The sequence below is a fragment of the Macrobrachium rosenbergii genome, chromosome 14 (genome assembly GCF_040412425.1).
Source record: "Macrobrachium rosenbergii isolate ZJJX-2024 chromosome 14, ASM4041242v1, whole genome shotgun sequence".
Taxonomy (NCBI): domain Eukaryota; kingdom Metazoa; phylum Arthropoda; class Malacostraca; order Decapoda; family Palaemonidae; genus Macrobrachium; species Macrobrachium rosenbergii.
In genome coordinates, this window is record NC_089754.1 from 41,714,746 (window position 1) to 41,726,774 (window position 12,029).

Consider the following 12,029-nt stretch of genomic DNA (forward strand, 5'->3'; position numbering starts at 1 on the left):
TGTTTGCTTTCTTTACGTTCATCATTAAAAAAAAAAAAGGACCCATCGTGTTCTTACCTAACACCTTGCTGCCAAGTTTTCTTACGCCACTGGATTCTCATAATATCAAAAGTTATGGCAGTCCTCCAAAACACAGGTTGGATGTAAAAAAAATTTTTTTTTTTATGGCTGTCAAGAAAACCGTGCATTTAATTCCACAACGACATGGGTTTTAAGAAGACCTGTTAAGCTCTCGCTTTACAGATTTACTAGTAAAAGTCGGCAATTCACTGTCTACATTTATTTCCTAAATGTCAGTTTCTCCGTCAGCTTATGGCTAAATGTCTCTTGCTAAATGACAGCCGGGATCGGTGAGTTCGTTTTATCTGATGCATGCTAAGGGGAAACGTTTCTAATCTTAAACGTTCCATGAGGAGGATAAAAACGTATCCTGAAGTACTTTAACTGGTCTGAGCATTCGACACCTACTTACAAGAGGAAGAAAAAGAAGAGAAACTGAATGAAAGTGGAAAATTAAACGCAACTTTGTCGCAAATGTTAATCGACATCTCCCGTAAATCACAACTTCGACATGTTGGCATCCATCTCGAGTTTATTTTCCAACGAATGCAGTCAGTAATAAATTAAGTTAACAATCATTAACTAAGAAGCCAGGCTACTCCAAGACAGCCGCAGATAATAGATTAGCGACTTGAAGATCTTGACTGGCGGTGAAGGTTAACTGCGGGTGGATGAGAGGAATGTGGTGATTCAAAGTCAGACGGTAAATTTTCGAGATAAAATCGCATAACTGCATTTTCCTGGTTGTTGCGGTAAGCCTCGTAAATCCAAATCCATTACAGCGTCCATCACCGTTGGGTCTGAACCTTAACGTTGACTGTCAAGTGCATGACGCTGCCTTGTTAGAGAAGTCCGACGTCGGCTTATCTTTAGACTGCTTCTATTCCAAACGGTTTTTTTTCTCTCTCCCTCTATGGCCATGTGTCGGCACTTGGGAAAGACGAGCTGCGCTGGAATGTCTCTGGTCCTTAGGTATGTGGGAAAAATGTCCCGAACAGCAGGCAAAGATCTGTTAAGGAGGGGACCAAGTCACTATCGTCATTGCTATCTTTGAAGTCTGGTTCTCGGAGTCTCAGTTTTCTAAATTACGAAGTTCAGTCTCTTTGGAATAATGCAAGAATGGCAAGATTAAATGTTTGGCATGACAGCAGTAGTCACTATTGAAGGGCATGTGTATCAAATCGTTACATGGATTAAACTAGAATTTAATACTTTAAGTCATTATAATACACACACACACACATATAATATATACGTGGGTGGGGAGGGGAGGGGGTTGTCGAAACGCTAATATTCGGCTTACTGTCGAACGTTCAGTCAGATGTATGATGTGACTAAATTTTTAAAAACTATTCTGCATTGAATTTCATTCACGATTCAGCAATCAAAGCATAAATGGTACAGCAGCCATTGTCTTGTTTTTCTCAGTAGTCACTCCCTGTCAGAGTAATATATATATATATATATATATATATATATATATATATATATATATATATATATATATATATATATATATATATATATATATATATATATATATATATATATATATATATATATATATATATATATATATATATATATATATATATATATATATATATATATATATATATATATATATATATATTACTCTGGCAGGAGTGACTCTGAGAAAACAACACTGGCTGCTGTACCGTTTATGCTTTAATTGCTGAATCGTGAGTTTTATAATCTGGATTATTCATATGAGAAGTTTAATAAGTTTTAGATCCCTGTTTCACATTGTAGATCCCTCTTCAGTCTGTAAATATTTATAATGAAGAGAAATTCTTTTGAAGAAATTATAGAATGAACATATTTTTCGGCGTTAGTATTATAAACTATATATATATATATATATATATATATATATATATATATATATATATATATATATATATATATATATATGTATATATTTATATTATATATATATATATATATATATATATATTTATATATATATATATATATATATATATATATATATATATATATATAGGAAAAAATTAACTCCGAAAAATGTGTTAATTCTATCATTTCTTCTGAAGAATTTCTCTTCATTATAAATATTTACAGACTAAAGAGGGATCTACAATGTGAAATAGGGATCTAAATACTTTTCAAACTTCTCATAATGTCTACTAAGGACATTATAAAAGAAAAAAAAATCCGAAATACGTTATTTATGAGATGTATAATACAACCAGCAGTGGTGTCCAACTTCCTCTTATTATTACCAAAGGAGGAATAAATATAAAGCTACTCGAATATTAGGAGGCTTTTTTCGAATAACTTGTTATTAGGTGAACAATAAGACAGGAAATACATCAGATTACCTTTTGATCCAGGACGGTAATATAGCATATCTTTCTAATTCCCAATGATTAACGGAGAGTTTAATGACATTTGAAATGGAACGTGAATTTTATTTTTCTCTCTAGCAAGATTTTCAGATGGTGATAATCCATTTCCGAATAATAATAATAATAATAATAATAATAATAATAATAATAATAATAATAATAATAATAATAATTATTATTATTATTATTATTATTATTATCATTATTATTATTATTATTTAATATACAGTCCACGATAACATATCAATGGTAAAATGAAAGATATATTATTGATATATTATTCGTTATACAAAATTACTCCTGTTCTCGGCATTGAGAGTTCTACACAACAACAACACAACAATAATAATAATAATAATAATAATAATAATAATAATAATAATAATAATAATAATATATGCAGTAGACCCTCTTTCAAGCACGAAATAATGAAGGTGATAGACAGCTGCATCAGTTGCATTCAGTTTATACAGAGTTTTCTGTATCTTTCTGAAGACTGATTTTTCAGGGTTACTGCAGTCTTCCAGTAACTCGCCAATGCCTGTCATTTCTGGAGAGGAAACAGTTGCAAACTTGGGTACTTTTATGTTTGCAACTGCTTTCCTCTCCAATAATGACAATCATTGGCGAGTTACTGGCAGAATGCAATAACCCTGAAAAACAGTTATCAGAAAGATACAGAAAACTATGTAAATTGAATGAATCTGATGCAGCTATCGCCTTCAATAATAATAATAATAATAATAATAATAATAATAATAATAATAACAGACGGATTGTTTTACGTATCACTGGCATCTATAACCGTTCTCCTAACAGGAGGATGCCTCAGAGAAAAAGAAATCAGCTTCACTACCAAGATTCATGCATAGAAAATCTCCACAACTCCAGCGTCTAATACAACACAGTAGGATCTCCAGTACACAGCCAAAACTGGCGACACCACCTTCACACATTGCACCACTCACCTTCGGCTACTTTTTATTACTTCTGGGTCATCTTAAATGAGAGGGTATCAAGGTCGTGGTGTACACACACTTCCTTCAGTGAAAAGAGGTTGACAGTCAAATATGTATGTGCATATAATCAACGTATATATAATCACTAAATGTTTTGGTATACTATTCATCCCCGGGAGTCGAAAGCAAAATTAAAATTAACTTAAATTTTCCATATTGATATAAATATTATTAATAGCATCTGAAGTAAAACCACGCAAGATTATTAAAACACAAAGTTGCAACGCTGGGGTAAAATCGTTCCTTCATGAGCCAATACAAAACCTAAACCAATTTTACCAGAGCTGTATGAGTATAAACAAAGGGAGCCCGATGTACCAAGTGCAGGCAGGAAAAATAAACCAAGAAGTGAGTGAAGGGCGTACCAGCCCAAAAGACGCGGGGCTACAGGAGTGAATGAACGCAAACATTTCCTACCTTCAAAATCTTTTTCGTCGGTTTCAGATATATCTTCTATATCAGTAATAGTTCGATTTATTATCATTACCATTATTATTGATGAGCACACATTTGTATGGAACAGACTGAAGAGACTAGTAATTTCCTAAGCAATGTCTCAAATAGGATGTCCATAAATGGTAAAAAGACAATATGACAAAGAAAACGAGTAATATACCTGGGTAAAATAATTAGTTTAGCAATACGCAATTTTCATTTTTGTCTGTTTCCATTCTTTGTATCTGTTTTCAAATAAGCCTTTTTGACATAATATTATATCCAAACGGCAATAAAATCAATATAGTAATGACCTGCCCTATACATTTTGAAGTGAACAGGTTCCATAACTAACTTGGTTTTTTTATATAAAATATATGGTGCCTGATAATGGTCGTACTTGTCATGAACGAGTCATTAGGCATCCAATTTATCTTCGAGAGTATTCTAAATGATCTGAATGATTTTGTAACAATAAACCTCACAAAAGAAATGGTTCCAAACCCACTGGGATATGGGGCCGTGAATAGGTAGCCCCATTCAGTCCCGAAAGGAAACATGTGGCCAAGGTCACCCAAATCCATTTTTCATTTCGGAGGCAGCGTTAACCTACATTTCGTAGATGAAAATGGGAAAGAGAACGAAGAGGCACGAAGGAGGAGCAGAGTGAGGGGAGAAAGGTGGGGGGAGATAAAAATGGGGGTGGGAAGGGGAGTAGGAGGAAAATAAGCACGATGGGGAGGGGATGATAAGGAGAGGTAACTGGGAAGTAGACAAATAGATGGTTCGGGAGGGAAGAGGGAAACGCCGAACATTGACCTACAGAATAATAACACCTCCAGGTAGAAATACTTTCGTGTTTCCCGCATTGAGTGATGATCGGCGTCCCCGACACTCTTCAAATGTCTGCTGGAAGGAATCGTGACCCGCTTTTCGCGTAATGTTCGCCGACTCCTCCGGACTTCGATACAGGCTATCTTACTATAAGTTATCGAAGTGATGTCACCAATGTTGACGTCTTTTTAAAAGGAAACTGGTTGGGGGAATGTGTGTATATGATATCCATTTACCAGCAAATATGCATAGATAGTTTACAAACTAACTCATACATGCATTCACGTAACATTGTGTTGAAGAGAGAGGTAACAACGGAATGAATAATTCCATTGGAGTTTCGTTGGCATTTGTATTCAAGAATTTAAAACTCGGTGGCTTTCTCTAGGAACTTAATGATAACTTAATAACAACCTTAACAAGCATGCTGAGAGAAAATGCTAAGGCTTTATATTTTAAATACCGATCCCCAACATTCTGAGAGAAATGCCAGAGCAATATATTGGTATTTTTATGACTTACCCCAACCAACTTCTCACTAAGCGCAAATAATTCCACTGAGGCTCTTATGAAGGTAGACACCTCCGACAATTTTCTCCCGACAAGATGACAGCTATTTTGAGTATAGTCATGGCCAAGGTCACAAGGTCAATGGCCATGGAGCCATCGGAAAAGGATTCAAAGGATTCATGATAGGGGTGAGTACAAATATGTTTCTGTAGCTTAGAGGTCAAACGTTATGGCTAATGGTAAAGTTGTTTACAAAATCTGCCGTGCATGGGGAGTGATGACAGGGTTTGACAGACACTGACAGACAGAAGGACTGATAGGCGGACAGACGGGTGGATCGATGGACGAACAAAAGGAGGGATGATGACGACAGAAACTAACATATGACAATATCAACAACAATAATAAAAACAACAGGCAAAAGATATCAATATCGAAGCCTCTAGGAAAAAGCAAAATCCAAAAATCAGTAAATTTCAGTTTTTTATCAACAACAATAATAAAAACCAAAGATATCAATATCGAATACGGAAAAGCAGTAAATTTAAAATACAAAGAGAGAGAGAGAGAGAGAGAGAGAGAGAGAGAGAGAGAGAGAGAGAGAGAGAGAGAGAGTTCCTCTAATGAGGTAATTGTATAAATGTTATATTTTACGGTATTATTTTGCTTTTTAAAGGAATACTGGAATCTTTGCAGAGTATTTTTCTATCTTTTTCTTTTCTCGGAAACTAGAAGCTAAATCTTATATACACACATATATACATATACACATATATATATATATATATATATATATATATATATATATATATATATATATATATATATATATATATATATATATATATATATATATACTGTATATGTGTGTGTGTGTGTGTAGTGGCCTATATGCAAAAAACCGTTAAAAGATAAAGATATGATGTCGTAGATGGGTTACTACAGCTCTAGTAAAATGTACATGAATTCCATAAATACATAGGCTACCCGCGAGAACTAAAACAGATTTATATCCTTCGGCCTCCTCACTTTAACCTACCATGCAAGGGTACGGATCCCACTAGGAAAGGTAAGGTTAAAGTGCCCTTATATAGTTTTCTTACAATCAACGCTCACCGAAGTCATACCCAGTAAGGAAAGAGAGGCATTAACCCTTTCAGATTCCGGTGATGTAAAAGAACATCATCACTTTCCTAAGTCCTGAGGTTCCTCTGGCTTCTACAGGATGCCCCTGAGGAGGGCCCTTAGGTCGAACCAAGGTCACTGGGTTCCCCAGCTAAGCCCAGGAAGTGACCCGTTCTACAGAGCACTAGCCTCGGGGCACCCCTAAGAAGCAACAGACGAGGGCCACAGGCAGTACCTCATATGGTGAAGCCAACGCCCCAGCCACTGTAAGAGTACCCATATTACTACAGATATTTCTCATACACAAACAAAGAGATCTTCCTATAAATATTAAGAATATTCTCGTGATGAAGTTGTAAACTATTTCAGAAGTTCAAACTTGTAAGTATCTTCCTCATAACTTACTTCAGAATCCTGGAACCAAACACTACATAGAGCACAATATCATCCGAAGGATTTTCACGTCACGAATAAAAGTGCGCGGGTGTCGGAATGGTTTCTGTGTTAAACAATTTCTTTCAAGAGTGCGGCCGTGGCCTAGTGACCGAAAGTGCGTTCGTCGGAGACTGCTTTTGTAGAAAGAGAGAGAGAGAGAGAGAGAGAGAGAGAGAGAGAGAGAGAGAGTATATTCTAGTGATGAATAGCTATTGAACGGTTCCACTCCGCTAGGTGAGGATTACGTCTGCAAGACCCTCCCATCTTTACTAATGATGACATAATTTAATGAAGAACTGCCCGTTCACGTATCCTAATCTGTCGTCAGCTCTGTTTTTCCTCTATTCCCATTTTCGACCTCCTATAGTCGACTGACAAGCACGTACTAAATGCACTTCTTTGATAACACATAACACAATGAGATAAAAGGAACGACTATAGATAATTGGATCCTAGATTGGGATTCCTTGCTTAGTGACAAAGTTATCAAATCCTCTACATCCCTTGGGTTCTTTTAATTTTAAATAAAGCAATGGTGTAAGACAAAGACTGATAACAACCTACATTTTTTATGTATAAAAATTTATTTAACACATGCGCAACAAACTTAGTAATGAAATACTCCAAGTTTTAAAGCGAGATTTACTTGATAACCGCAGAATTCAGACCTCTTCAATTAATTATCTGCCGCGTCAGTCTAAAGAGTAAATAATTACGGTTATTCGCCGAACGCCTGAGTAAATGAATACCATCTTTATTCAGCGTGGCAAAAGGCCATTATGCGGCGTCAGGGATTTCTGACACTGAACCATAAAGAAAATAAATAAGCAGAATGTGAAAGATTCGCTCATGCTTCAGACAAACCTTTTTTTATCTTGTTTAATTAAGTGTACAATTTCACAAGTAAATTTCCGTTGAAGATAATTCGAGTTACCTAGATAAATACAAGAATAAATACAAGCAGTATGCACGTGTATATATATATATATATATATATATATATATATATATATATATATATATATATATATATATATATATATATATATATATATAACTCTATATATTTGAGTTATCTAGATAAATACATGTATGTGTGTATGCTCATGTATATAATATATATATATTTGAGTTATCTAGATAAATACATGAATAAGTAAAAGCAGTATGCTCATGTATATATATATATATATATATATATATATATATATATATATATATATATATGTATATATATATATATATATGTATATATAACTATATATACTTGAGTTATCTAGATAAATACATGAATAAGTAAAAGCAGTATGCTCATGTGTATATATATATATATATATATATATATATATATATATATATATATATATATATATATATATATATAATGTATATATATATATATATATATGTATATATACTTGAGTTATCTAGATAAATACATGAATAAGTAAAAGCAGTATGCTCATGTATATATATATATATATATATATATATATACATATATACACATTATATATATATAAATATATGTGTATATACATATGAGTTATCTACATAAATACAAGAATAAGTAATATACAGTATATATATATATATATATATATATATATATATATACATATATACAGTATTATACTGTGTATATATGTATTTTATTAATATAATTTATATAAAGCCATATATATACACACACATCGTATATATACAAAATACCCCATCCATTATATAGGATGCCATTAAATGCCATTTGCTTTGATATATTATAACAAACCACATCATTTGGTCAGGCGAAGATGACGACTGCGGTGAAATATACAGGGAAGGGAGGGGTTGGGGGTAAAAGGGAGGAGGGTGCGGATGACGGGGGCGGGGGACGTTCATTTTAAAAGTTACCATATTTAGACCGTTGTAGGCATTTCCTGGAAAAAGTCCAGGTCGTTGACACCTGGCAACACAGGCACATCGTCCAAAGCACTACAAAATCATATATATATAAAGGTAGGATGCCATTAAAATGCCATTTGCTTTGACTAACAATAATCTCTAATAACAAATATACATCATTTGGTCATATATAATATGACGACTGCGGTGGGGAAATGAGGGTTATTATTTAGGAAGGGAGAAATTTTACTTTATAGGAGGGGGAGGGAGGGAAAAGGGTGCCACAAACGGATTATTCTTTTTTTTTTTACTTTGGGCAATCTTATTACGGGGGGATCTCATTTCAAATGGTTTACATTATGTCCTTCCTTTGATATATTTCGATGGATGGAGTTGTATAGCATTTTTCTGTGAAAATGTTCGATTTTCCTTGGGGAGGATATTAATTTGTCCCTTCTTCACTTTCCTCAATATAATTTATTGCAGGCTTTGACTGACAGGCCTTCTCTGAGTCTATATATATATAATATATATATATATATATATATATATATATATATATATATATATATATATATATATATATATATATATATATATATACAGTATACTGTACATACATATATATAGATGTGATCACATATATGTATATATATTTATATATATTATATATATATATATATATATATATGCATACATATACATATATATACATGTATATATATATATATATATATATATATATATATATATATATATATATATATATATATATATATATATATATATATAACATAAAAAGCCTTTTCTTCTTTTTACGAATCCTCCCAGTCTTCTGGCAAAAACCTCGGCATGTGCCACTCCTCCTGAGATGTCAAGATGGTATGATGATGAGATAGTCGAAACAAAATGCGTCGTCATCTTTCATTAGATATTTTTTCATCTCGCTCTTTTTCTCTCTAAAACGAGGCATTGTTCTCTCCAGGCATGTTTACGACAGGTGGACACGCAAGTGGACAGTTTATCGCCTTTGTGTACCTTATGAAGTTTACGGTTTTTCCAGAGTGTGGTTTTCTCTCCTCCTAGACGATGGTGAACTATTGGTTTATTTGCTTCTTTTTTTTTTTATTTCGTTACATTTCATTTCTTCTTGTCCCTCCTCTCTTTTTATCTTTTTTTTTTTTAAAGGTGACATTCAAGCTCAACGAATGAAAGGAAACATGATGACTTTAACGCACGAGCACCGAAATATTTCACAGTTTACCTTCGCATACCATTGACCATGTGTGTATTTATATACATATGTGTGTGTATCATATATACAGTATATATATATATATATATATATATATATATATATATATATATATGTATATATGTATGTATATATATGTATACATATATATATATATATATATATATATATATATATATATATATATATATATATATATATATATATATATATATATATATATATATATATATATAATATATATTTATAGGACAATGAAAGCAAAATAGTGAAGAGAGGTGAAGATATAAGGCACTGACATGTCCTTGGCTCCAACCCAGAACGAATAGTAAGCAAAAGCGTCAGCTGTGCTCCAGTGGTTGGAAGGCCCAGACATACTTCAATGAGAACTGTGAGATAAAAGGCTGGAGATGAGTGGCGATTTGTCTAAATAAAGCACAGGAAAGACAAGAGGGGCGGAATTTTAAAGGTAATGAAGACGTATTAGGGACATTAAAAGATGATGTTAAATGTCTAGATCCAAAACACTGCCTCGCATCAGTTACCTGACAAGGAACGATAGAAATAAGTAGTAAAGACTACCGTCGGGTCTCTTAAGCTCAAAAGAATCACCTTTGAAAGTGAAGATTATGATGATTCGCACTGAAAGAAAGGATTCTCTGTAATCAAAATTGTTTCTTGTTATGAACGACTTGTGACTAAATAAACTTGTAATAACTAATGTCGCCTTGCACTGGTTGTTGCTAATTTATTTATTCTTTGCAATTCATTCGTGAATGGAAACAGTCTTGATTACAGTGATTCCTTTCAGCTTTGCCAAGCCCGGATAAATAGGGAGGTTTAGAGTCAGGAAGGGCATCCGTCCGGCCAACATCTGCCAAAACAACCATGAAATGAGCCATTTAATGAGTGTCAGAAACACCTGGAAAAGGCTTATTTAAAACAGCGATCCCAAGTGCATATTAAGCTGAGAAGAAGAAGATAATCTGTCGCCTTGCAAGCAGCTTCATGAATACTTATTATTCTCCGATAAGGATGAACGAATAACTCACAATCATGTAAGTCTGTCTTGAGCTTATATATATTGCAAGGACTCAGATATGCAAACACATTTGCATGTCATAAGCATGCGTGCATGAACTCCTGATAACCAGTGCTTATAATACACTGGGTACATCATACATCAACCGCTCAATCGAGCACCAATGGTGTGAGAAAGCAACTTGGCGGCCTCAGCAGGACCCAATTGTTGCTACTGTCGTGCAAAACCAGCCTAGGCAAGATCTCTAATATGGCTTGATGACGACCCTTGATATCATCCAAAGCATTGTTCGCCAAAACAAACTGAGCTGCAAAACCAACTGTAGCATCAGCGAATAACAACAGATATATTCTTTTCTCTGTCTGATATTTATCAGGAATGTTACGACGTCCGACGTCTAGAAAGAGACTGGTCACAAAGCAGCATCTTTTCAGATAGATGACTGTGAATTTTAAACGCCACGAGGAAGAGAAAGGCTCAAGGTACATTCTCTCTCTCTCTCTCTCTCTCTCTCTCTCTCTCTCTCTCTCTCTCTCTCTCTCTCTCTCTCTCTCTCTCTCTCGGATGTCGACTCCTCAACCGTCTCTAATTGCTATGACCGGAGAAGCGAAGATTTATTTTCTTTCTCGTTGTTGTGATGTTCACACAGGCCTTTCCCGCAACCCTGAAGCGTTAATTGCTCGTTGTTCACAACACGGCGCAAATGGAAATATACAATACAGAGAAAATGAGTTAAAAATATTGGAGAAAAGTTAAATAGTTACATATTTACCATCACATACACGCAAATGAAAGCAGTAAACAACTGCCATTCCCTCACATGTGATGCTCTGAAGGCCACAGAGGAGAGATGCTGTGATGGCTTGCGGGAAAACTGCCTGCGAGAGAGAGAGAGAGAGAGAGAGAGAGAGAGAGAGAGAGAGAGAGAGAGAGAGAGAGAGAGAGAGAAGTTCACGGTCAAGATTACTTGACTTCACCTGGCGTCCTGCTGCGAGGATAAAGGACAAATAGGAATGCTTCGGCAACCGCAAACCTCTGCC